Source organism: Lycorma delicatula, chromosome 1 (assembly GCF_047948215.1).
Source record: "Lycorma delicatula isolate Av1 chromosome 1, ASM4794821v1, whole genome shotgun sequence".
In the NCBI taxonomy this organism is placed as follows: Eukaryota; Metazoa; Arthropoda; class Insecta; order Hemiptera; family Fulgoridae; genus Lycorma; species Lycorma delicatula.
This window is the reverse complement of record NC_134455.1, coordinates 315,076,361-315,102,531: the sequence shown is the minus strand read 5'-3', so window position 1 is coordinate 315,102,531 and position 26,171 is coordinate 315,076,361. Positions and strand designations below refer to the sequence as shown.

The 26,171-nt window shown below is 29.5% G+C and overlaps 1 protein-coding gene across 6 annotated transcripts in view; it reads left to right on the top strand.

The window, feature by feature from the left end:
- Hasp (Hig-anchoring scaffold protein) overlaps positions 1–26,171 on the top strand; it is a 502,258-nt gene that overhangs the window by 153,966 nt on the left and 322,121 nt on the right. The gene's annotated exons all lie outside the window — the stretch shown is intronic.

Sequence of the window (26,171 nt, the reverse complement as noted above, 5' to 3'; positions counted from 1 at the left end):
TTATTTTTATTACCAAATGTAACCTGGATCGTATATACATCAGTTAAAATAAATGAACAAAACAGTTTTTATAATTGCATTTTGTTATAACTTTTTATCCAACAAACATTTTTTATTTTTTGAAAACGAGAACATTGACCTTTTATCCGTAGTAAAATGCAAATATTATATACAGTAAATAGAGGACAAAAAATGAGAAACACTGTGTTATATTATCATGACACGTTTTGTTACCGAGATTTCCTGGTTCTTATGCCAACGACAATAATTTCATTCAGCGTTAGGGGTGAACTGAAAATTTTAAAATTGTATTATGATATTATAAAAGTAGTAGAGAAGTTAATTGCTTTAACGTGACAAAAATAATTGTACGTATAATTTGATTTCTACTTATTTGAATACTACACAAAAAGATTTTCTTTTACAGATAAATTCATTTGTCTGGTTAAAATAATTCTCATCTATTTTTCATATCACGTAATTTCTGTGTAATAAATTTATTACATCAAAACTGATTTGATCTATTATTTTTATTATTATTATTATTACGTTTTTTGCCAGTTTGTTTTAGATTTTTCTCGTTGTTATTTATAATGAATGAATGTTTTTCCTATACTTACAAACATTTATTTCATAATTCTTTGTTTAATGTTTTTATGCGTTTCTTTTTTCTACTATTTATGAAAATAATGACATCAGTAGAAAGATCTTTGACACCAACATTTTGTGTGTGTCTACATGCACACGAGTCTCTCTGCGTGTTATTTAATTTTTAGTAGCGTTGGAATTATTAATTATTATGTATTATAATTATTTATTAACGTGAAAGCTGTTACTATTAGTGTTTGAGCCATTAATTCCAATATTAACTGTTTAAGGTCTGTTACGGATTTAATTCTGAAGGTAATACGTAATAAAAAAAATTACGTTTATCTGAACGTATTAAATTATTAAAAAGGGTGTTTTATTATTGTCTGTTTTTGCAGGTTTGATGGCTTATAACTCGAAAACAAAGGTATTTATCGAGAAAACGTTTTTTCCATCGTTTTTTACGTAATATGTAACATTGAATCATCAAATGTTTACCTTCCTATTTAAAAAAAAAAGTTTGATTATATGTGGTGGATCGAAGATCACCATAAAATTGTAATTTTGTTAGTACGTACGAGTATATCCGGAAATGTATCTACCTCCTAATAACATTCAATTTTGAAATATGAAGTTGCTACCATGATTTAATATTACCTTTTATACTAAGAAGATGAAATAATAATGAACTAATAATGGTATGATAGGATAAATAAAAAAAGCTCATTTGGCGAAAATATTGACATTCCAGAAAATAAATAAATAAAAATAAGTAATATAGAAAAGTATTTTTATCTTGGAGCGGAGATTCTGTGTATGTACGCTTTCAATCGAATAGGAAGTCGTAACCATTTTTTTATTACAACTGAATTAAACTAAACAGCGTTCTTTTTTATTCAATGAAATTGTAAAAATTTCTTTCCGATGCTAATTTAACCTTTTTTAACTATAAACATGATTAAATTAAAAAAATAAAAAAAAACTTGTGAACAAGGTTACACAAAATTCAGTTTTGAATGTGATAAATTTTTATTAGTTCGAGTAATTATCACTTTTCAATAATCTAATGAAAATTGCTAGTAGCTACTAAAAATGTAGGTCTATATACTATTTTCCATAAAAATAAACCTATTAAAATTTTATAAAAATCATAGAAATTTTTTCTGTGTAATTAATGTTTGAAATTTTTTCAAGATATTTTTATAAAACTAAATTAATAGACTAATTGCTTTTGTATTGGCTTAAGCAGTCCAATTACTTTTCCGTGATGGATTTTATTAGTATTGTTTCTACTTTCAATTTCTTCATTTTCTTTTCGTCGTATATTAATCCTTCATTATTTTTTCATTCTTTTCTTTAATTTTTAAACGTCTCCTACCATTTTTTTTTTTTAATTTCTCATAACTTGTTTTACTGTTAGTTGCAAATTAATTAAGTGATGCACAGAAAACCATAGAAGCATTACCTAAGATTTTATTTAATTTTATTAATTCAAAACCTTTGTTTTAGTAAATTGCTTATCTTATTTTTTATAACTTTCTGAATCATTTTTTTAATAATTAATCCTCTTGCTGTATTTTTAACATACTTTCTAATTATCATTATTTTAATTTAAGCACTTAATTCGTTTACCTATTAATTAAACACTAAAAGGTTTTTTAACTACTATAATACATATCACAAAAGAAACGCCTTGTAAAGCAAGAGTTATTTTACGACCGAAAAAAATTTAATTTTATACAATATAAAACTAACAGTTTTCTTCGTTACCATAGAATAATGAATTACGAATAACAAGCACCCAGTTTACTGTCTGTTTTCTTGGAGAGTATATTAAACTTCCTAAAACTTTGTTATGTAGGAATTAATAACAAAGAAAATTATATTTAATTATATTAAAGAACAGAGTTTTATTAAGATTTATAATTTTCAATCTAATAACCTTGTTCACATGATTTATTCTAAAATGCGGTTATGTTTATTGAGGAGGATATACTAGCATCTGAAAGAAACTTTTATAATTTTATGGAAGAAAAAAACGCTTTTTTTTTAATTTAAATCACAACATTTTACAAGAATTGTGATGTAAAAATTGATGAATAGATTTTATTCATACAATGTAGATTTCTATCAAAAAATCAACTTCAAAAAGAAAAAAAATTGGTTTAAAAAACGTTCTACTCTATTGAATGCAGACATGTATCTACAGTTACGTATACACAATCTCCGTAGTCTGACATAATTACTATTTTATTTTATTTATTAATTTTTTTTGGAAATTTTGTATTTTCTCGAAATGAGAAATTTTTTTATCTGACTATACCATTGTATCTTTTATAAATTTAACCGTTAGGTGATTAGTAAAAAGCAACAAAATACTCAAAAAGTCGAATGAAGATAAAAAGTAATAAATAATGAAATAAATGCAATTTGGCTGTGTTAAAATCTTTTGTTTCGTTAATTAAAGATTCTGAGTTCAAATACTGATAATTTCTTTTCACGGTCTACAAAAAAACGTTAATATATTATAAAGCTCTAACCCAAAGTGATGAATTACCGTACGTAAACACGCATGTGCTGGTACACACACACACAATGTGCTGGTGTCAAAGATATTTTTATCGGTGACATTCTTTTCATAAATGCTAGAAAACAGGGAAAAAGTCGTTTAAGTATTTAAAAATAAAATTTCTTATAGTTGGTTTCATCAATATGATAAGAAGATTGGTAATTTGACTCTTAAAAAAGATAAGAAATTTAACTTTTATTTTTACGTAACGTTTTTATATCAATATTATTTAAGTTAATAAAAAAAAACCGATAGAAAAGTTATGAAGCTTGTAAGAATTTTTATAAAAAAAGTTGCGGAATCTGAAGCCATCACCCTTTTAGACAAAAAAATTCATTCGCTTCACAAATTACTTCATATGGAAACAGTTATACAGATTTGTAGAACACATTGTAACGTATTTACGTTAACGGAATGCGCCTTTACTCTTTAATAGGCATTAAAAATTCCTATTTGTTTTAATAGACCTTTTTTGCAATATAACTTAATTTTCCAACCCACTGCTAATCTAATTATAAAACTATTTACGTAGGATAATAGAGTTGAAAGAACATTAGATTTATTTTTTAAATAATCCTACCTTTATTGCAATCCAAAATATTGTTTTTTTTTGGTTTTTTTTCCTTATAATGCCACATTGAAACTGACTACCCAGAAACGACAGAAATCTCTGTTTTAAATATATTTACATACTAATATTTATATCACCTCTAAGCGAAGTTTTAAATTTAAAAATTTCACAACTGGAAACATACTAAAAATAAAACACATTTCAAATTTTCCATAGTTCCTACATATACAAATAACAACTGCAATTCAATAATAACAAATAAAATATCATTTTATCTTAAAAAAAAAAAAAAAAATACAATGTAAATCAATTTTTACTACCAATAATGGTTGGTAAGCATTAAAAATAATCAATTTTTTTTTACGAAAGAGATGCAGACTATAGAAATATCTTTGACAACGTTTTTAATCTTAATTATTTTTTCCCGATTAAATCATCTCACTTTCCAGGTCTGTAACTGTTATTTTTCCTAAGTTTCTTGTTTAAGAAAACTGAAATTTTTGTAGTATTTCAAAATCAATTTAAACTTAAAGATTATTATTTGTATATTCTTTCGGCAATGAAAAAGGTAAATTTTTCATTATTAGACCATTTTTAAGCGTATCTTTAAACTAACATTTCTGATAATCACAATCTTGAAATATAGTTTCGTAACACTTCAGGATAGCGGTTTCGTAAATTAATTTTATGTAACATAATGGACATCAGTTACCTTCATTAGGTTTGGTTTATAAAATGTTGTTTTGAGTAATTGTAGGAAGTTTAATTAGTTTAGACTTTAATTTTAAATTATGTTTTTGTAGTTTTACATTTTCTACAGTAAAATGACATACAGTGACATAAAATAAAAACATTTTCTTTAATTTTTAATTCATATTGTTATTAATTTATATAGAGTATTTATTTCTCTTTATTAGTTATATTACTGATTACTTCAACTTGCATTTTGGATTGTCCAGCTTTGTAGGAATAGTAGTAATAAATCGAGATATAATTTAAGACTTGTCTGTTTGTGAGGGTAACTCCGCTATTAAATAGGTCGGTCGTCTGTTCCTACTTCTAGGGTTACAGAAATAACGTGATAAAGAAAGATAGTGGACTTCAAATAAAGAAAAAAAGATAAATCTACTTTAATATTAAATTCCTTCCATACAAAATTTTTCTTGACAAATAAATTCTGATTTCTTTTGCAAAATAAATCAGCCTTCTTTTTTCAATTTTTTTAATTAGAGATAAGGTAGCTAAACTCTCATTTAGCGTAGATATTTGTATAGAATTAAAAGTTTAATCTTGTTTCTCGTGAAAACGAGAAGGTATTTCCTAAAACATGACTTATTTTCTTATCAACAGAAAAAGAAAACTTTCTGTAATTATTTGTTAAATTAATTATAAATTAGTTTTAGTTCGATTCTTTGTCAAGGCTTTTTGTACCATAAAACGAAATTATATAAAATAACTTCGTTTAAAATAATAAATATTTATACATCAATATTATAACTTTTGCCTCTGATTTTATTACATAATATATTTTTATTATATATGTTGGACATTGAGAAGAGGTGGAAGAGTTTACAATAAGGTTTGGTTGTAACCAATTATTAATCAGTCGTACGTAGCATTTGTCGGTAGCAACATCATCTTCGTCTAATAGCGAACAGTCGTGTTTAACACTTGTCCGAAGCAACATCCTCGGCTCCGCAAGTCAGTCGTGATTAGCATTTGTCGTATGCAACACGGTTCTACTCCATCAGCGAGTGTATCATTATGTGCATTTAGTATGGCTTGCGGTTTAGTGGATCTTATTATAAATTAAATATCGTTTATTTTATCTATCAAGTATCTTTATTCTCATACCGATCCAAAGGATTGTTCCAGCCATAGCATTATCCTACACAGTCCACTGTGTAGGATAATAAGTCAAAATAAATTTTCTACTTAAACGGTATTATCGTATCATTCATTAAACCGAAATTTATTTTAATTTTCCTGAGTAAATTTCTACGGTCATCCGTGTAATATTTTTATATATGTGATCACATTGATCAATGTGTTTTGTAGGTTTTAAAATTAGTTTTCACGAATAGTTGCTTGAAAATATTCTTATTTAGATTACCTTAATATAATTATGAAATAATAATCTAACTATAAGGTATGGTGAAGGGAAAAAATAACATAATAGTCGACGAATTGAGAGGTCATGGATTTATTTAATTCATGAGGTTTACAAAAAAATACAGTCTTTAATCCGTTTAAAATATATTTAATTATGGCTGAATGAATTTGAAATCCTGGCTAATTTGATTACTACTATCAGACAAAATTTAATAAACATATTAAAACGTTTCAAAATAAGATATAGAAGGAAATAAATTGTTAGAAAAATAAAAATCCCTTAAAACTTATCCTACATAATTATGTGTTTAAATGGTAGAAGTTCTAAAACTGATTTTTTTCTACTTTTTTCGCGTTAATAAAAGATGAAAACTTGTAATATTTACAAATTATTTTTTAAACTATAACGTAGAATTCAATTTTATCTTTGGTCATAAATGAATACTGAAATTAGTTTTCATTTTATAAAATTACAGTTTATGAATTTTACTTCACATTTTAATTTTTAAAATATATAAATTTTAAATAGTGTGGTTCACGACGAATGTAACAACAGAATGGAACTGTTCAACTGGTAAATATTAAAAAAGAAAAAATGTATATAAACTAGGTTCATACAACTTCGTTAACGAGTATCGGCTAGTGAAAGATTTTGTACTTATTTCTGCGGGTACGGTAAAATTAAGATAGACTCTAATTCTTGAGACCCAAATTAAGGAGTATATTTATTGGTTTTATATAAATTATGGCCAAAAAATTGTAAACAACACGTCCCAGACCTGTATTTTTAGTATTTTTTGAGAAATGTGGGATAAAATACAAAAAAATTGGGGTTAAAAAACGTACTATGTTTTGCGTAAAATAACTTTGTTAAATGGGTAATTAACACGTAAAAGTTTTAACAAAACTTGTAGAGATTTGATTGTGAGTAAAATTATGTGAATGAAGTTCACAAAATCTAGATACAAAGTACAAATTTCAAAGTTTATTATTTCTAATTGTGAATTATTCTAATTTTCAAGTGTTTACTAATGAACATTGTTTAATAATTAAAATATTCAACTTGTTTTAGGAGTTTAATTAAGCTATTTTGTAACTAAAATACGTAACAATAATAATCGGAAAGTAAAATAATTTAAATTATAAGATCATTATTAAATTCGGTACGAAATCATTTTTTTAAACTATTATTTTTATGTTTAAAAAAAATGTTAAGAGATAATTTAACAACTTCATTAGAATATAGTTTATACCTAGAAACTGGTAAAAGTATATACTTTAGTAATACTTTAAAGTATAAAGTATACTTTATCTTAAAATTTCTTGGGATTTTTGTTAAAATGTTATTCAGATTTTACATATACTAGTTATTAAATTCATTACATTACGAAAATCTTTTAATTATTAAATTCATTACATCAATCGATTAGCATACGTGCATATTTTAATTTATTTATTCATTATTTTTCTTCCTCTTTTTTTTACATAATTTCATAGTTACATTATATTTATGATACAAAAAAAAAATTCTTATATCAACTTATGTGTTAATAGTACTTAAAAAATAGTAACATTATTAAAGTTTCTAATATATATAGTTCTGGCACAATTTGTTGTTACAGTTTCTTCTAAAGGTGAAGAGAAATAAGGTAATTGTTATGGTAAATTGTTCCTCGATTGTAACTCCCATAAAGTCTTTACTCCCGCGAAAAGAACGTTACCATCACATTATTTTGATTGCAGTAAATGAATTTAAAAAAATTTAATGTAACATAAAGGCAATGTGCTGCCTGTGACAAAAGTAAATGAAATAACTCATACTTATTATTTACAATAAGAATTAACATCCAACCTATGCCAATAAACCTTGGTACCGTCAGAATTGCACAACAATAGAAGAAGTTTCGAATATTTCAACATTCAAAACTTCCTACATAAATTTAAATTATTCTACTTGTTTAAATGTTTGTAAATGAAAAAGAAGATAAAGTGAAATTTTAAATTTTGTGTAAGTTTTTTATGAATATGAGGACAACTGTTATCTATAGATGAAAGGATTACCCATTGGTTCATCTATATCTGCAATCATGTCCGAAATTTTCTTACAACATTTTGAAAACGTCGTAATTAATGATATTTTGAACAAGCATCAAATAGTATTGTGGATTAGGTATGTGGACGATATTGTTCATATATACAAACGACGAACATGTGATTATTTTAAATATACTTAACAAATATTTGACCGAAAATTCACGTTTGAAATGGAAATTAACAAGAAAATGTAATTTTTGGACACTGAGATTGAAATAAACGGAAACAACATTTTAGAAACTGCCGTTTATAGGAAACCAATCATAAATCACACCACTATATACAAAGAATCATCCATGGTCACAAAAAACTGGCACGTATAAAAATTTAAATTTTTAGAGCGTTGCAATATACAAAAAAAAACCCATATAAACTCAAAAATGAAATAAATTCGATAAAATAAATAGTTTTGAAATAGAATTATCGAAAGAATATATATATATATATATAAATGAACAACCAAACATCAAAATAATTATATAACATTACAGATGAATAATAGTAATAAAGAACTTACTATAACATACAATATGCATATATGAATAAGGTAATAGAAAAATAAAATTATTGATGTTTACGATAAAGATAAATATACGAAAACATACAAACCACGTTTTAAAATATTTAAGGGAATAAATTTTTTTTTTGACCTGTTTCCACCTTCAAGTCCTTCACATAGATTGGATTTTTCGGCCACCTGCAGGATATGAACTACTAATGATTTGGAATTGGACTCATACCATATTTAGAGCTGGTGATGTGGCGGCCAGGGTCAATGTTATTGCAGGTGTAACGGAGACCCTTCCGTTGTCCACATACCCCCTGCGATGGCAAGCATGTAGCAATGGTGCCCATGTACGTCGGTGCATGGGAGCTCTGAAAGCTTCGGTGAGTAGGACCCTGGAGTCAGTGCAGAGACTGCGCATCCGCCCTCTGCCAGGACATATGCCGGTTCCACCGGAGTACCGGATCGGACCTCCAAGGTTAGTAGCCCTGGGGTGGGGGTGTACCCCGGCGGCTAGCCTTGCTATAGAAGGGATTAAAATAAATGAATAATCTTGAACAACAACAAAACGTGGCAGAGGGTTCACGAAAACACCCTCGTTTGGAACCAGCCGCTTCGCCTGAGGCTAAACGGAGAAAGAGTGCTGAATCAGCGTATTGAAGTTGAGGCAAGAAAGAGCTTGCAAAAAGCTTTTTTCAAGAGCAACGTACCGAAACCTAAATGATCACTCTTTCTGAGTGATCACTCATAAAGACGGTAATTTCGCGAAGGTGAGTCCCTTTCTTATCGCTCGGGAAATAAATAAATAATAAATATGCTGAAGGCCCTGTTAAGGAAAACCTTCACGGGATTTCATGTGGAGACTGTAAATGATACTCAGTCGCAGAAGATCCTAGGGCTGAAAAAAATAGGAGAATTGGCTGTACGTGTTGATCCCCATGGCACGTCAAGGGGTGTTGTAATCTGTCGGGATCTATTAAACTGTTCAGAGCAAGACATTTTTGAAGAACTAGCCGCACAAGAAGTAATAGATTGTCGCCGTTTGAACATGAGAAGGAATGGCGAGGTCCTTCCTTCAGCCTCTCATATTCTCACATTTAACCAGCCTACTTTGCCGGAGAAAGTAACAGCGGGAATACATCGATTGGATGTGCGGGCATTTGTCCCGCAGCCAATGAGATGCTTGAAGTTCCAACGCTTTGGCCACACCGTTGTCAGATGTGAGAGAACGCAAATATGCGTGTGCGGCGATGAGATGCATGAGGGACAGCCGTGTAAAGAGCCCCCTACATGCATCAATTGTAAGGGACAGCATTCATGTAGATCCAGGAATTGTCCTGTCTACAAAGACGAGGTAGCTGTGCAGAAAGTTAAAACCCTGCAGAAAGTCAGCTACCACGAAGCTAAAAAGATAGTAAACGCCCGCAAACCTAGAGCAACAACAACTTATGCTCAGGCTGCGGCTGCTGTTCCTGCTCCTGCTCCGGTTGCTGTCGATGAAAGTCAGCTCATCAGCAAACTTGCGCCTACTTTGGCTAACATGATTGAAAGGATCATCGAAAACAAGATGAATCTTTCAGCAGTAAAGAAGCTGCTAAGCCAAAGATAGTATTACAGCCGCCTGAAGATAAATCTGTAAAAATGAAAGTTGCTCCTGTAGAGAAGAAAACGGACGCCAAACCAGAATGCCAAGTCTGTCTCAGCGAGATTCTTCATGATAAGAAGAAAGTGACTGGCACGGAGTGTGTTATTGAGGCTGCCAAGCCTCCTGCAACTGAGGTGGCCTCTAAACCACAGAGGCCACAAAAATCCACACGTGGGGGGGGGGGGGCGAGTGTCCCCCTTTCCACAGGCGGTGACTGGTGCGATCCCCGTGTCCGGGGTCGGCCAGGTTGCCGCCTCTCAATCGGCGCCTGAAACCGGCGCCGATCCAGGCCCGTCATCGACGGCGGCTTCGGTGGTCTCCGATTTGGAGACCGGAAGCTATACGGGCGACGACGTTCTCCGCGAACACGAGGCTGTTCGCGGCATGGAAAAGAAAAGGAAAAAAAGGCTGGCTGAAAGGAAAACCAAGGCCATAATTTAATTTAAAATCAGCGAGTCGATCCTACAATGGAACATCAATGGATGTTTCTCAAACATCCATGAGCTCCAACGCTTGGTACATGATGTAGACCCGATTTGTATATGTCTGCAAGAAACACATTTTGCATTTTGCAGCCGAAATGAAAATTTTAAATTAAAAGGATATGATATATTTCGGCATTGTTCCGAAAAATGTGAGTATAACATATTAGCAGGCAGAAGAAACATACGCAACCTAGACCTCAAAATAGGCGGATATAATATACGGAGAGTACAACACACTAAATATCTAGGAGTAATCGACAAGTCGCTGACCTTCAGCTACCACATAGCCAATAAATGTGGGGAATCTGAGGGGTTTCTGAAATCTTTGCTGGGCCTTATGTCAAGAACAGCTGCGCCGAAAGCTTCCAAACGAAAGATTATTGCTTCTGCATTGACTTCCACCTTGTTATACGCCGCCCCGATTTGGCATAGAGCTATCAATAAAAATGTCAGACGCATTCAGAGTGTACACAGGAGGATGTTGATTGGGGTTATAAGCCCATACCGCACCATCTCATATGAGGCAGCATGCGTGTTGGCATCGGTCCCACCTATAGAACTCTTGGTCCTTGAGCGATGGCTACGTTTTCACGGCATGGACAAGAGAGAGGCCAACGAAATTATATATGATAAGTGGCAGGAGAGATGGGACAGATGCGTGACTGCCTCTTGGACAAGAAGAATGGTTCCTAACATCCGTAGATGGATTAAAAGAAAACATGGTGAAATGAGCTTTTATACCACACAGGCCATGACAGGACATGGAAACTTCGAACATTACCTACATCGATTCGGACGTCGAGACTCCTCAACATGCATGTTTTGTGTTAAGGAGGACACAGCGGAACATACCTTATTCACATGCCCCAGATGGTTACCCTTGAGATGGCGCTACGGGATACAGGTTTTGACTGCTTTAGACATGCTATCGTTCCTGACTGCCAATAAGAACAACTGGCACAAATTTGAATCTTTCGTGACCCAAGTAATAAGGATAAAGGATGATGAGGGAAGAAGGAGAGGATTTTAACATTAATAATGGGGTAATAAAATTCAAGACCGAGTCCCGGTCCTGCCGGGCGCGGTTGGAATGGCATAGTCGGGCCATGCCGGTGTTCAGCGGGGTTAGAGGCAGGCAAAGTCGGTCCTGGTCCTGGGAATTTGAGGGAGACAATAATAAAAGAAAAGATCCGAGTGGGGGTCCAAACTGCCGTGCCGGACATACAGCCGGTGGGTGGGGAAGCCCCCTTAGAGTAAAAGGACACTCCCTCGGGCTGCGTATACTTAATTGGATAACCGGCCCGGGGAAGTAGGGGGAAAAAAAAAGGTTAGACAGGGTTTCTTCAAATACTTCGTGGTTCAGCAGTTTGAGAGTATGATAAGCTTATTTGTACAGGTATTCTCAAAAATCTGTTATTTTATTTTGTATAACATTTTTTGTACAATTATTTTGTATAATTTTTCTACTTAAGAAATATACATTTAGGTTAACTTCTGATCACTCACTAGTTCTCAGGGTTCACCGTTTGAAAATTTCAGGGTTCATCTTTCATGTCTTCTTTATTTAAATTATGGCATGCTTAAAGGTAATATTGGAATAAAAAAATTAAACAAAAAATCCGTCAGGTTTTTTATTAAAAATAGAAAACAAACTAGAATATCTATTTTAATAACTTCATGAAGAGAATATGTAGAATAACCAATTATTGATGATGTTTTACTCTAAATAATAAAGTAAAAAAAAATATGTTGAATAAAGCTATTAAAGCCATGAATAATCGTATTTGCGAATTCAAAGGCCACTGGTAATTTAAAAAATAAGATAATGTATCAAACTTCATTAAATTTCATGATGAGGTTAAATTTAATAATAAAAACGTATTTTATGAATATTAGACTCGTGTATTCATTAAACAATACTTATTTTTTTTATTTCGAGGAGCTAAAATGATTTCTAAAAATCCGTTGAAAAATTACTTATTTCATTTTAAATCAATCGGTATTTATTCTCTTATTTAAAAACTATTCTAACCGAAAATTGAATTTATAGCGATAAAATGTAATTTAAAATTACGTTTAAAATGTAGGAAATGTATAAAAAAAAAAGATTGGCTTACCTTATCTTTACAATATTGGTATTTAGCCAGATGATTCTATGTAAACTATGTTAGCACTGTTACCAAAGAAAGAGCAATTTCAAAGTGTAAAGATTACCGAACGATTTATTCTCGAGAGATTATACGCTGTAACAGAATTAGTCATGAAAAAAGGAATAGAAAGGAGGATAGAAGAGTATATCGGAGAAGACTAATTTTTGTTTAGAAAAGGAAAACGAACCAGAGATGCAATGAATATTTAAGATTGATTCTGGGAAAAAAATGGTTGAAGAGTTAATGGATACTTTCATATGTATTTTATAAATTAAAAAACAAAATTTATTTATAAGTTATTCGACCGAATAACTTATAAATAATATTATAAGTTATATGATTATAAGTTATAATAATATTAATGTTATATGATCGCGACGAATTTGCAGAAGACGTTAAAACGTATGAAAATTGACCGTAAAGACTGAAGACATAGTAGTTGAGAGAATGAAAGATGTTGAAACAGTAGAGGTGTGTAGGGTTACGAAAAAGATTTGTATATTATCAGCATACATTAATAGGTATATAAGAAAAGCTGATAAAAAAAGCATTGGAAAGAACAGAAAATGTGAAAACTGGAGGTAAAAGATTACAGACAATAAAATATGTGGATGATCAGGCGGTAATTACAGACCATAAGAAGTGCAAAGTATGATGGATGAACTGCAGTAGCAGGATGCAAATTGGAAATGGAAATCAAAATTAAGAAACATAATTATTTCGAATGGAAGGTGTTCAAACTGAAGAGATAAGAAGCAGAATTTACTAAAGAGTACATGCGGAAGGAAGAGAAATATCTTGAAAGTTCTGAAATGTGGATGTGGTAAAAAATAGAGAAAAAAAAATGAAATAAGAAATGAAGACGATAAAGAACTTTCCTTTGCAACTCCTCATTTTTGTTGGAGACATTCTAATTGTCGAAGGAAGATCTTTGTTGAAAGTGTAACAGAAAAAAGAAGTCATGGATCTTTCAGTTCCAATGAGAAGGGGCTGGTTTCTGGAAATAATCATAGAATGGAAAATACATTGCAGAAGGAAACAAGAGAAAGTGGAATGAAAAGAACTAGTATGTTGTCAGACATTATGAGAGGAAGCAATTATGGTTAGCTAAAGAAGAATGCACAGAATTGAACTAGAAGGAGTGCCCGGTTAATGGTTATCTTAAGATAGTTTTAGTTAAAAAGTTTTTAATCTTTTTACAGTATTTAATTTACATAATTTAACTTTTTACAAATAAAAATTTAATTTTATAATCAATTGAAAAATACAAGAAAGACTTCATTTTTAATTTCTGGAACAAGAAATAAGTTGTAAAAAGTAAAAATAAGTTTAAAATAAAAATTAGAATATTGTAAAACTGAAAATTGTTGATCCCGACTGATAAACATTTAAAATCTTTTTCTCATTGTACAGTTTTGATCAAGAACGATATTTATGCCAAATTTGATTTAGATTTCTGACAAAAAACTAAAGTAATTTGATTTGCAGAAAGCAGAGACTAGCGTAACAGCATTAATAATAATAATAATAATAATAAACTCTTGAACTTTGTTAAACGGGAATTTATAATGTACTGTTAAAAAAAACCAAAAAACTAGGGTTTATCCATTGATGTTTCCGTCACTTTCCACAAGATTTAACAATTTCCCACAGTTTCTTTCTACATTAAAAATAAATATAAGGTTGTGGAATGTAAATAATATTCATGATTTTGTTGCCAGTACAAGGTAAATGTAGAGATATCTTTGTTTGAAGATGTAATAAAAACTACACGTCCATGGAGATAGTTTACTTCCTCCTGTTCGCCAAAAAAAAAAAACAGTGTTTTAATACAAATTTTTTAATAATTTTTTGTAATTACATTTTTAGTAATATCCAATTTAATCAAACATTTAATCTGATTTTTTTGATGGCAAGAAGGGTAATCGATACATAAAATCTTTTTATTCGATAAGTTGTTTACGTAAAATTAAAGCAATCTTTCCTCTAATTTTCTTTCCACTGAAGAATCTTTTTTGAATAAGTAATGAATATGCCACAAACTGTCGCCCATTCCTCGAATATATCATAGTTTTTTTCGAAACCGATAAATAATTCAAATTATGTGCAACGATAGGGTCAGAGAAAACATCACTCTTGTGTTGACTTTTTCTGAAATTTTAAAAATATTTAGTCACTGATAATATTTTCACAGAATATTTCACTTTCTGTTACTGTGTGTTAAATCATTTGACGAACTAGCTCGAATATAAAACGCATGTTGATTTGTTAAATCATATAAAATCTCTTCATAATAAACTACTTATAAGGTCGATGAATCTTACTGAAAAAAACTTAACTTCACTGATTTTTTAGTAGGTTTTATTTTTATTTATTTTTTTATCAAATCAGATGTCCCAATATCTACGCTCAATAATCAGGCTTGCACGGGTTGCTATAATTCATATAGTATTTACATAATCCGATCATTTGCCTATTTATATGCTACCTTACTCTATTTTAATTTATATATAAAGGAAATAAATTTTATTTATTTCTATCTGTAAGAGACCATATTTTTTTATGCCTTCCCAAAAAGGCAAATAATTTTACGCCCTATATATATTTTTTTAATTCCATTTAATTTTTTAGTATTAATGAAGCAACTTTGAAGTATGATCACTGTAAAATTAATAGCAAAAATCATGCGTCTACTTTCAATAATAGTACTATGTATTTTTTTATAATATGTCTACTGCATAAAGAAACCAATTTTATCAGTCCCTACAATGATAATCAACAAAGCTATGTTGTATATACAAAAACATCATTAATTAATTAATTAATTTTATTTTTTCTGGTTAAAATTGAAAATGTTTAAACACAAATACGAATTTAAAATACAAATACGATTTAAATTACGTAATTATTCACATATATATATGTCGGTTTATTCTTATTGATTCTTCTAACGAAAGACTTTAAAAAGATAGTAAACATAAATCCCATTTGCGACATACTATGCTCTATTTGTATTATTCGTTGTTTGTTTCAAATTACGAAATTCTGTGTCTAATATTTAAATATATGAGTGGATCAGTTGACTAAAACTTAAATAAATAAGTAAAATGCATTTCCTTTTGTGTTATTTAATATGAACAAAGATTATTTTAGTCTAGGCAGAGTACAAATCTATCTGTATGAGTTTTTCACATACTTCCGTATAAATGATTAGTGTCTATTGATTTTAAATGCATAACAATTGTAACAGTCCTTTACTACATAATAAGCAATCTTAACATGATTTATTAAGTGGTAATGGTACGGGTTAAAACTTATTTTACTTTTTTTTGTCTTCAGTCATTTGACTGGTTTCATGCAGCCCTCCAAGATTCCCTATCTAGTGCTAGTCGTTTCATTTCAGTATACCCTCTACATCCTACATCCCTAACAATTTGTTTTACATATTCCAAACGTGGCCTGCCTACCCAATTTTTTCCTTCTACCTGTCCTTCCAATATTAAAGCGACTATTCCAGGATGCCTTAGTATGTGGCCTATAAGTCTGTCTCTTCTTTTAACTATATTTTTCCAAATGCTTCTTTCTTCATCTATTTGCCTTAATACCTCTTCATTTGTCACTTTATCCACCCATCTGATTTTTAACATTCTCTTATAGCACGACATCTCAAAAGCTTCTAATCTTTTCTTCTCAGATACTCCGATCGTCCGTTTCACTTCCATATAAAGCGACACTCCAAACATACACTTTCAAAAATCTTTTCCTGACATTTAAATCAATTTTTGATGTAAACAAATTATATTTCTTACTGAAGGCTCGTTTCGCTTGTGCCATTTGGCATTTTATATCGCTCCTGCTTCGTCCATCTTTAGTAATTCTACCTCATAAATAACAAATTTCTTCTACCTCCATAATCTTTTCTCCTCCTATTTTCACATTCAGTGGTCCATCTTTGTTATTTCTACTACATTTCATTACTTTTGTTTTGATCTTGTTTATTTTCATGCGATAGTTCTTGCGTAGGACTTCGTCTATCCCATTCATTGTTTCTTCTAATTCCTTTTTACTCTCGGCTAGAATTACTATATCATCAGCAAATCGTAGCATCTTTATCTTTTCACCTTGTACTGTTACTCCGAATCTAAATTGTTCTTTAACATCATTAACTGCTAGTTCCATGTAAAGATTAAAAAGTAACGGAGATAGGGAACATCCTTGTCGGACTCCCTTTCTTATTACAGCTTCTTTCTTATGTTCTTCAATTGTTACTGTTGCTGTTTGGTTCCTGTACATGTTAGCAATTGTTCTTCTATCTCTGTATTTGAACCCTAATTTTTTTTAAATGCTGAGCATTTTATTCCAGTCTATGTTATCGAATGCCTTTTCTAGGTCTATAAACGCCAAGTTGTTGGTGTTTATAGACTTATTTTACATCTACTGAAAACCTTTATTTCTAATTTTTTTATATTTACTTATTTAACTTACACGTACTAATGTTTTATGGATAAAAAATGGATAAATCCGATAAATATACATATTGAAAAAAAAACTTAGATGAGTTAATAATAGAAATGATGAAGTGTTTTAATTAAGGTCTGTAGAAGTTGTTAAAAGTTTGTAATATTACCTGCAATAGTTTATATGACCAGAAGATAATCGCAATTTTAATTTCAATAAATCAAAACGCGGTAAAATGCCAAGAACATACAAAAAACAGTTTAATTTTGCATTCTGCAGTGATTTTTCTAAAAATTCTTAACAAAAAACTAGTCGAATGGAGCATATATTTACAGAAAATGTTGATTCAGAATTAAGGATGAGGCAAGGAATGTAGATGGGTAACTAAGAGCTGATGGTGTGATTGTGTATAAAAAACGTATATGCATTTTAAATGTGTAATAAAAAAAGGCTTTATGTAGGGATCAGCAGACTAGGAATGAGAATGAATTGTATGATTCGCAAATGAAGAAGCAAATCATACGAATAATTTTCAGGAGGTGTAACAAAGAATATTCAACACCTAGTTTTTAAATTAGAAAACATTAAAACAGATTATAAAATGAAAATGAGTATTAAGGAAATAAAAGGTTCGAGGATACGAGACAGTAAGCCAATTAATATATTGTCAAAAGGAAGAATTTAACAAATAAAAAAAGTATAGGTACTTAGGTATCATGTTAACTGAAGATTGGAAAAGTGAAAATGAAATAAAAATTAGAATAACAACGACTAAGGAAAGGTTTAATAGAAAAAAATTATTATTGTATAGTAAGAAGGAGTTGAAGAAGCTTCACTTTAAGTATTAAATTTGGTATGTAGATATAAAACATGGGTGCTAAGAAAAGGACATAAGAAAGGTTGGAGGCATTAGAAATTTTGGCATGGAAGAGATTATAGAAGATTACGGGAAAAGTGAAAAATGAAGTAAAGAAAAGAGTTAATAGGAATAGAGGCTCAATCAGAACAATTCAAAATAGAGAAGCTAATTGGCTGGCTGAGACATATCACGAAAGTAGAACGATTGATTAAAAACAATGCTAGAAGGATTTCTAGAAGATGCAAAAAAAGACAATTTCGCTAAACCTATCGTTTTCTTTCGTTACTGCATCTTCAAAATTAACCGAAATATAAATAAAATATGGATTAATGTAATGATTTCAATTTTTTTTTTTTTAATAATAACTTGGTGAATTAATCTAATATTCATAAATATATATATATTGAGAATTTATAAAAAAAACAATGCATATATATACACACACACACACACACACACACACACACACACACACATAGAACAATATTTTTTACACCTTTTCTTTAGTTATTAATAAAACAAAATTGTTAATTTTAAAAAAAATTGAATAAATTATGTTAGAAATGACGTAAATAATTTTATATAGAGAAAATTTCTTTTTTCAATATTTCCAAACGCTTAATATTTATAAAAGTTTGTAGTTCAAAATAGTTAATATATGTTAATATTTTACCAAATTACTTTTAACTCGTATGATTTGGGTAGCTACAACTGCTGTAATTGTAGCACAGCTGAAAAGTGTAGTAAAACTGTGCTGTAATTTTGGGTCAATGTGAGTTTAATCAATAGTGTGAAATTTCTATAAATGACATATTTAAAAAAAATTTGTCTACAGAAAATGAATTTATAGCGAGACAAGAAACGGAAACAGAAATTAACAGAAACAGAAACGTTTCTGTTAATTATTTATACATATCTTATTCCTTTTTTTAATGGTGATAACGAATTTTTTCAGATTTTATTAATTAAAAATGTACAAAAATTTTTCAGCCATTTTATAATGTACGCATAATCTTACCTAGCCTGGTAATTTGTACGTTATGAAAACAACTTTAGTCAGATTGAGATCTATTTTATTTCATATTTAGAATAATTATATGATTTTTTTGGGGTTTTATTTTTATATTACTTTTTTAACTTAAACCCACTGATACGATAAAGAAATTACAATTTATATATTATTGTATAAACTAAAATAATTGTGTACGGATAGATTCAAGAAGTATATAAAACGATATCGTCTCTTACATTCCATTATTTTAATAGTTAACAAACACAAAGAGAAGAATATAAATTTTAAAAGATGAAATCTCTGATACATCAATATTACATGAAGGAAGTTCAGATAATCCTACGTTTTACTGATAACATTAGCAATTCTGATAGAAAACGAAAAGAAGGTTTCATAAATATTTCGTCAAACATATTATAACTAATACAACAATAAACCAAGAACAATAATGAAATAACACTGTTAGGAAAGCAGAAGTTCTACTTAGTACAAAATTTCGTAAATATATCATTACTCATAGAGTGCTTGAAAAATAAAATAAATTAAGGAAAATTATTCCAAAAATATATTTAAATGAAAATATTAAATATTTCTCCAAATAAAATCGTTCAATTTAAACACAAAGGAAAACTGCTGACTATGCTAATATATAAAACAATTTATGTTGAAAATAAACCAGAAAATAAACCATTCTCTAAAAATAGAATGTAATAGAAAACAAAGCAAGGATTATCGATGAGAATAATAATAATGAACTAACATGCATGAAAGGAAAATATCAAATTAATGAAAGATGGAAAGGTTTGTAATCGTCAAAAAATACCTAAAACTTGATAAAATCTAGTAACAATGATGTAGGCCTGTAGTAATTTGTCATTTTTGTAAGTAATTATAACGACGTGACCAATATACATCCATTAACCACTATATATCAAATGAAATTGTGATATATAGCCCTATCGCTACTACAAAGTCTCGAAGTGCTATGGAGATCACGACTGCAAGTGACTGGGCGGCTGACTTTTAAGTTAAATCTTAACCTTTCATCATTTATTTACATAACTTAATTATATACAGTCACCTACATCACCACATATGGTAACAGCATTATGTAATATTTAAATTATGAAAATCGCTAATAGTCTATTTAAAATGCACGATTTATAACCATCAAATTTGCATTAAATATTATTTGCATTTTCGCTTTATTTGCTGTATAACAATTTTCTTAAGAAAACCTTAAAGATTTTGAAGAAGCGTTATTGTAAAAAAAAAAATTAAAACTATCTTGAAGATTTGTAGATCTTACTGATATATTTTTATTATTGTTATTAATAACAATAATTATACATTTTATTAATAACTACAAACAGTTCAGTACAGTTCATTATATTTACTATTTACAGCATTGAAAAACTATTCATAACAATATAACAATGCATTGTTAATTACAAAATTTAATTTTTTTATGGAATATTGCAAAAGAAGGTGGTTAATATACGACCGCTAAGTGTTTTTATTTGTAATCTAGCTTTACTCAGTTAAAAAATGAAAACGTTACGATTTTTACTTTCCTGGCATCATAGTTCGAACTATGATGCCAGGAAATCTCTAGAGATATACTACAAGGAAAGTATGATAGTCAGTTAAAAATAGGGTACAGGATTTTTGCATTTCTCGACGTTTCATGATTTCATGACCCAGGGACCCAAAAAAAAGTGGGGAGTAATGTACGTATGTATGCACCTATGTAGGCGTGTTTGAATTTTACTACCTTTGACTGGATATACCGACTTTGATGAAATCTTGCGCAAAGACTCGTGTATATGGAGCAATTTGTTTGAGAGATTTTTGATCGAAGTATCTCGGAGGGGTGAGGTAGATAGTTTTTTGAGGTCAATTTTTACAAAGTTTTAAAAATATTTCCTCATTTTATATTAAGCTCAGTACTTCGTGCATGCTGTTATTAAAATTAATAAAAAAAATTACTCTAATATTCCCCCGTTCCCCCAAAATCAGAAAAGGCTATCTTTTTATTTATTATATATTTTTTAACCGATTTCTTTTTTGTCTTCCTAGCCATATAGTAGTAGTGCAGGTGACCAAAAAAAAAACTTTGGGGGCAATATTAGCAAGGGGTGTGCCGATCAAAGTTTAAAATGTCGAGTTTTTGAATCTTTAAAACGGTTTTTGGTTTATTTTAATATATAATATTAATTTTAAAATAAAACTTTCATAATTTACATAAATTTATCATAATGCCAAAAAAGAAATGTTAGTTAGAAATGGTAGTTTTTTTCATGCATTATTATTTGTCATCTATATAAGATTAAAACCAGTTTCAAAAAATATTACGACTTTGTTGTCAGATTGTTTTTATTGTATAGAAAAGGTTCTCTCAATAATAATTCATTGCCGACCTCCGAGGCTGAGTAGGTAGTAGCGTCTCGGCTTTTCGTGTGGAGATCAAGGGTACGAATCTTGGTCAGGCATGGTATCTTTTCATACGCTACCAATTGTCACTGGGCTAATGACCCATGATGATGGACACTATCGTAAAAATAAATAAACGAATTTATGAATAATAAGTAAACTATTTAGAAATAAAAGTATAATCGTAACGAAGTATTAGAGAACATTATTTTTTTCATTTTTTTTTTTTTAACTGTTATCGATAATATTATTTGTTTGTTAAATTAGTAGTTATTATGTTACATTATGATATATTAACTCTATGTCATTAGTAAATGTGAATTTTTTAAGAAAATTTACTTCAAAGACAGAATTGAATTCTGTTACGTATTTTCATACTGCAGAGATTGATTTCACTTTAAAATAATTTTTTTTTCGTCTATTTACTACGGTTATAATCAATATGTAGGATTTTTTACATTTTGGAATGGTCAACTTTACTAGATTTATGTTCAACTATAAATTATGTACTGAATTATAAAAAGAACTTATAAATCCTTCCAATTAAGAACTTTATAAAGTTAACTTCAAACTGAAGTATGGTAATTTATTAATTGATGCTTTTAATTTGGCACTGCCAGTTTAAAAAATTCGAAATTCAACAATGAAAGTCGATTTTGTTAATATATTATGGTTACCTTTATTTCAGCAGGTATAAAAGCACATAGCGTTATCAAGATTTTCTTAAAACCCATTAAAAAAAAACCTAGCGCGATTTAATAATATGGATATGAAAATAATTTTTATATTAGATACTCTAAAAAGATGTTATGTTGTTTTAGCTTATTATTAATGTATGTTTATAACATTTTATTCATTTTTAAAGTATTATTATAAATATCTCAACATTTTTAATTCGCTAGGTAATATATAGAGCGTACTCAACATACCCGATATTATTTTGATAACTGTTTCGCCAAAGTACCCAACCATTCGTTGACTTCATTCATAAGGTTATCATTACTTTTTAAGTGATGAATAATCAACCATTTCTTCAATTCTGTGAAAAATGAAAATAAGACAGGCTAAATCAGGGCTGTAACAGGGAATTGTCAAAGATTTCTTATTAGATTTCTTTTGTACATCCTTAGTGCCAGCAGCGGTATGATGCCGTGTATTGTCATTCAAAAAAAACAATCCTCTTCTCATATTATCGTTTGTCTTTCATTTTGTATTACTCTCGTAAAATTTGTCAACATTTTAGAAAAAACATCTGCAGTTATTATCGTACACGGCTTCATAAATTCTGCCAAAATGTTGCTTTACGGTCCCAAAAAACGGTAGCTATCTTTTTTTGTTCGAATTGATTTGTTTGAATCTTTTGGGCTTGTTCTGCGAGTGTGTGTCAATCCGATCTTTGGTCTGTTCTTTTATCTCAGTACTGATTTACTGCATTTTCTCCATTTTACTTCACTTTCATCCCCATTAACAACACTCCCAAGAAGTTTACTTCCTTTAATTTAGTATTGTTGAAGGTAAGTCATATCGCTCCCATTATTTCTATTTTATGGGTATCTGTAAGTCGTTTCGGTACTCATAATACACAGTACTTACAAAAATCTATTCCATCTGTAACAACTACATAAAGAGTTGACCTTGAAATGTGAGGAAACTTTTCACTAAGATCAGTAATTGTGAAAAGCGTATATAGCGAACAGCAGGTACAATTCGATCAACAAGTTTATCGCTTACAGTAGAAGGTATATTCGTATATTTTACTTAGCTTTATTAAACAATTTACATAATATATATATTTGTTTCTTAATTCACAAATGAAAGAACTAGTTTTGAAACTCCAGACAATTTTCAAGTAAACCGAAAGCACATGTTAAGCGACATTTATTGGTAAATTATATTTTTCATAAATTATGATAATATATTTGTAATTGTTTAATTATAATTTATCTAATTTTCAATAAAACTAGTTGAAGCGTGTATCATCTATTTTAATTAGTACAACAAAAAATTTGTTAAAGTAGATCATATTAAAGTTGTTCTGGCCCGGTTAACAAAAGGCCGTGGTTTGTTCATGAGTTATTTATAGATTGCTTTTATTTTACTTTATTATACTTCGAAGATAGTATATTTTAATAAGGACGATGATAAATGATATGTAAACAAAATTTTACACCTTGCCGGGAATCAGATCAGAGATAAACTAATTTAGAATTCAGTTTGCAGTTTGCTAATCAATACACTAATTAATCAGCCAGTTATGATGATCTGTGTGAAATTAAATTATGCCTAATTTCACTTTGTTGAGTTTCAGTTAAAATGTTTAAAAAAATATGACGTATGTTTCATTTATTTATATAATGTTAAAAGTTTCGTAAAACCAAATTGTACCTGGTCGTAGCAAAATAAGTGATAACTAATAGTTTAAAGTTACTTTTATTAGATACTTATTTTCATCTCAAATAGATCAAATTAAAAAAAAAAAATAATACTATTATTATGATTATTTAAACAAAAAGACCTTTAAAAGTCTTAGACTTAAATGGCTCTAAATAAAGGCTTTAAATAAGATTCTACTTTATTTGACTGAGATAGTCACCATTGAGAAATATTATAATTAAAATGACCTTTTGTATTCATTTCTGCAAATTATTTTCATTTAATATTTAAGTGCTCTTTTTTATTGTATGATAGTTTAAAACTTTGTAACGTGGGCTACGAAATTAGTACTTTTTGGTATCAAATGAAATTTAATAGGAAAACCAATAAATTATAAGAGAATTTATCATAATTAATTACGAATTTTTAAATAATATTGAGTTCTGATGTTATTTTCTCTTGCCTGAATGAAAGAAAACATATAGTTTTAAGAGAGTGGATGTATTAGATGTAGATTGTTGACAGAACGAACAAACAACGATTGTGGCTCTGATAGTGGGCGTTATTAGCCTAGCAATGTAAGAGTGGACAATTAGCAATGAAAAAATACCTGCCATTATAGACGCTATTATAACAGCACTTATAACATACTCTTCAACCGGTAAAGCTTCAATGAATTTAGTTGAGATAGTCGTAGTACTGTACTTTAATATACGTTTGAAATAAATTTCTTTATTATTTATAATGTACTATTTTCCGGTAAAAATCACAATCATGTTAATTGATAAAGGTAAAAATTTTAATTTAATGTTTGTAAGTAAACGTAATCATTCACATTCTTCAAATTCCATAAATCTACATATTTTTTTACGTGAAATAACACATCATTTGTAGTTTTATAATATTAATTTACTCTTTTCTTTCTAAATTAAAGTTATGAATGTTTCACCTTGTGGTTGTAACCATTACTTTATGATATTATCTTTGGTTTGAGTACGGATGTAGAAATGATAATATAAATTTCTTTCGTTAATTTCTTTGTGTGTTATTTAATTTTTAGAGAAAAGTCAATTTTTCCAGGAAAATAATTTTTCTAGGAAGGGATGTTACCCGAAATCGTTGGCCACTTAGACATGTACAAAAATAAGATCTCGGAATTTTTTTTATATTTGCTAAACACATATTTTACCACTTGTAAATAATATAGGTCACTATTTATAAAAAGACGTAAAAAAAAATTGGTGCCTCTCGTAATATATAAGGTATCTCAGTAAGAACCGGTATTTCAAATTACGTACCATTCTTGAACTACAAAACTCTAAGCCGCCATATTTGATATCTGTCTTAATGCGATTTACAGATTTATTAGATAGGAATGTCACGTTACACGTTAAAGCAACTTTTTTTATTGTAAAAAAAACTATTATAAAAATCGGAAGTGTTTGGCGGAAAAATAACACACTTATTTCATTAGACACAATGCCCCATCTCGGGGAACTGTTGAAAAGTTAATTAAAAAAATTGAGCATACGTATTCCATAATAGATGATACACCACGTGTGTGTATCAAAATTCCTGTCTGTCTGTATGAAACATCGCTACAGTGAGTGAGAATTTAACAATTAATCCTTAAACATTAATATTCCATCAAGCAAAACAACTAAACATTTCACAAGCTGCACTAAAACTAATTTCGACAAAAGACTTTCTCAATTGAGAAAAATTAAATTGACGCAAGATCTGCTTCCTAGTGACTATCAACAGTGAAGAGACTTCCCCAATTGGGCGTTGTAACATATGGAAGAGAAGGATGAGTTTCAACGGAATATAATCTTAATTGACGAGGCTCATTTTCATATTAACGGCTTCATGAATAAACAAAATTGTCAAATTTTGGAAAGTATAAACCTAAGAATAGTTCACACGCAATCCCAAAAAGTGATGGTATGGTGTACAATTTGGGCTGAAGGAAAGATTGGATCCTATTTCTTCTAAGACAATGCTGGTGTTACTGTTACGATGAATGCTATACCTTATCGAGGGATGCTCGAGAATCTTTTTGTCATAATTGGAAGATATATGGTTTCAACAGGATGTTATGACGAGCAATAATTGGATGGTTTCTCGTACTATGAACGCATCCAGTTACTGTAAATTTCTAGGTCGTATAATTTCTCGTTTTGTAGATCATAAGAGGTCAGCAAGTTCTTACGATTTAAAACCTTGTATTTACTTTTTGGGGGGTTGTTTGAAGAGTAACGTGTATGCTAGTAACTCACGTACACTTTTAGAGTGGAACAAAATTAGCCGCTGTATT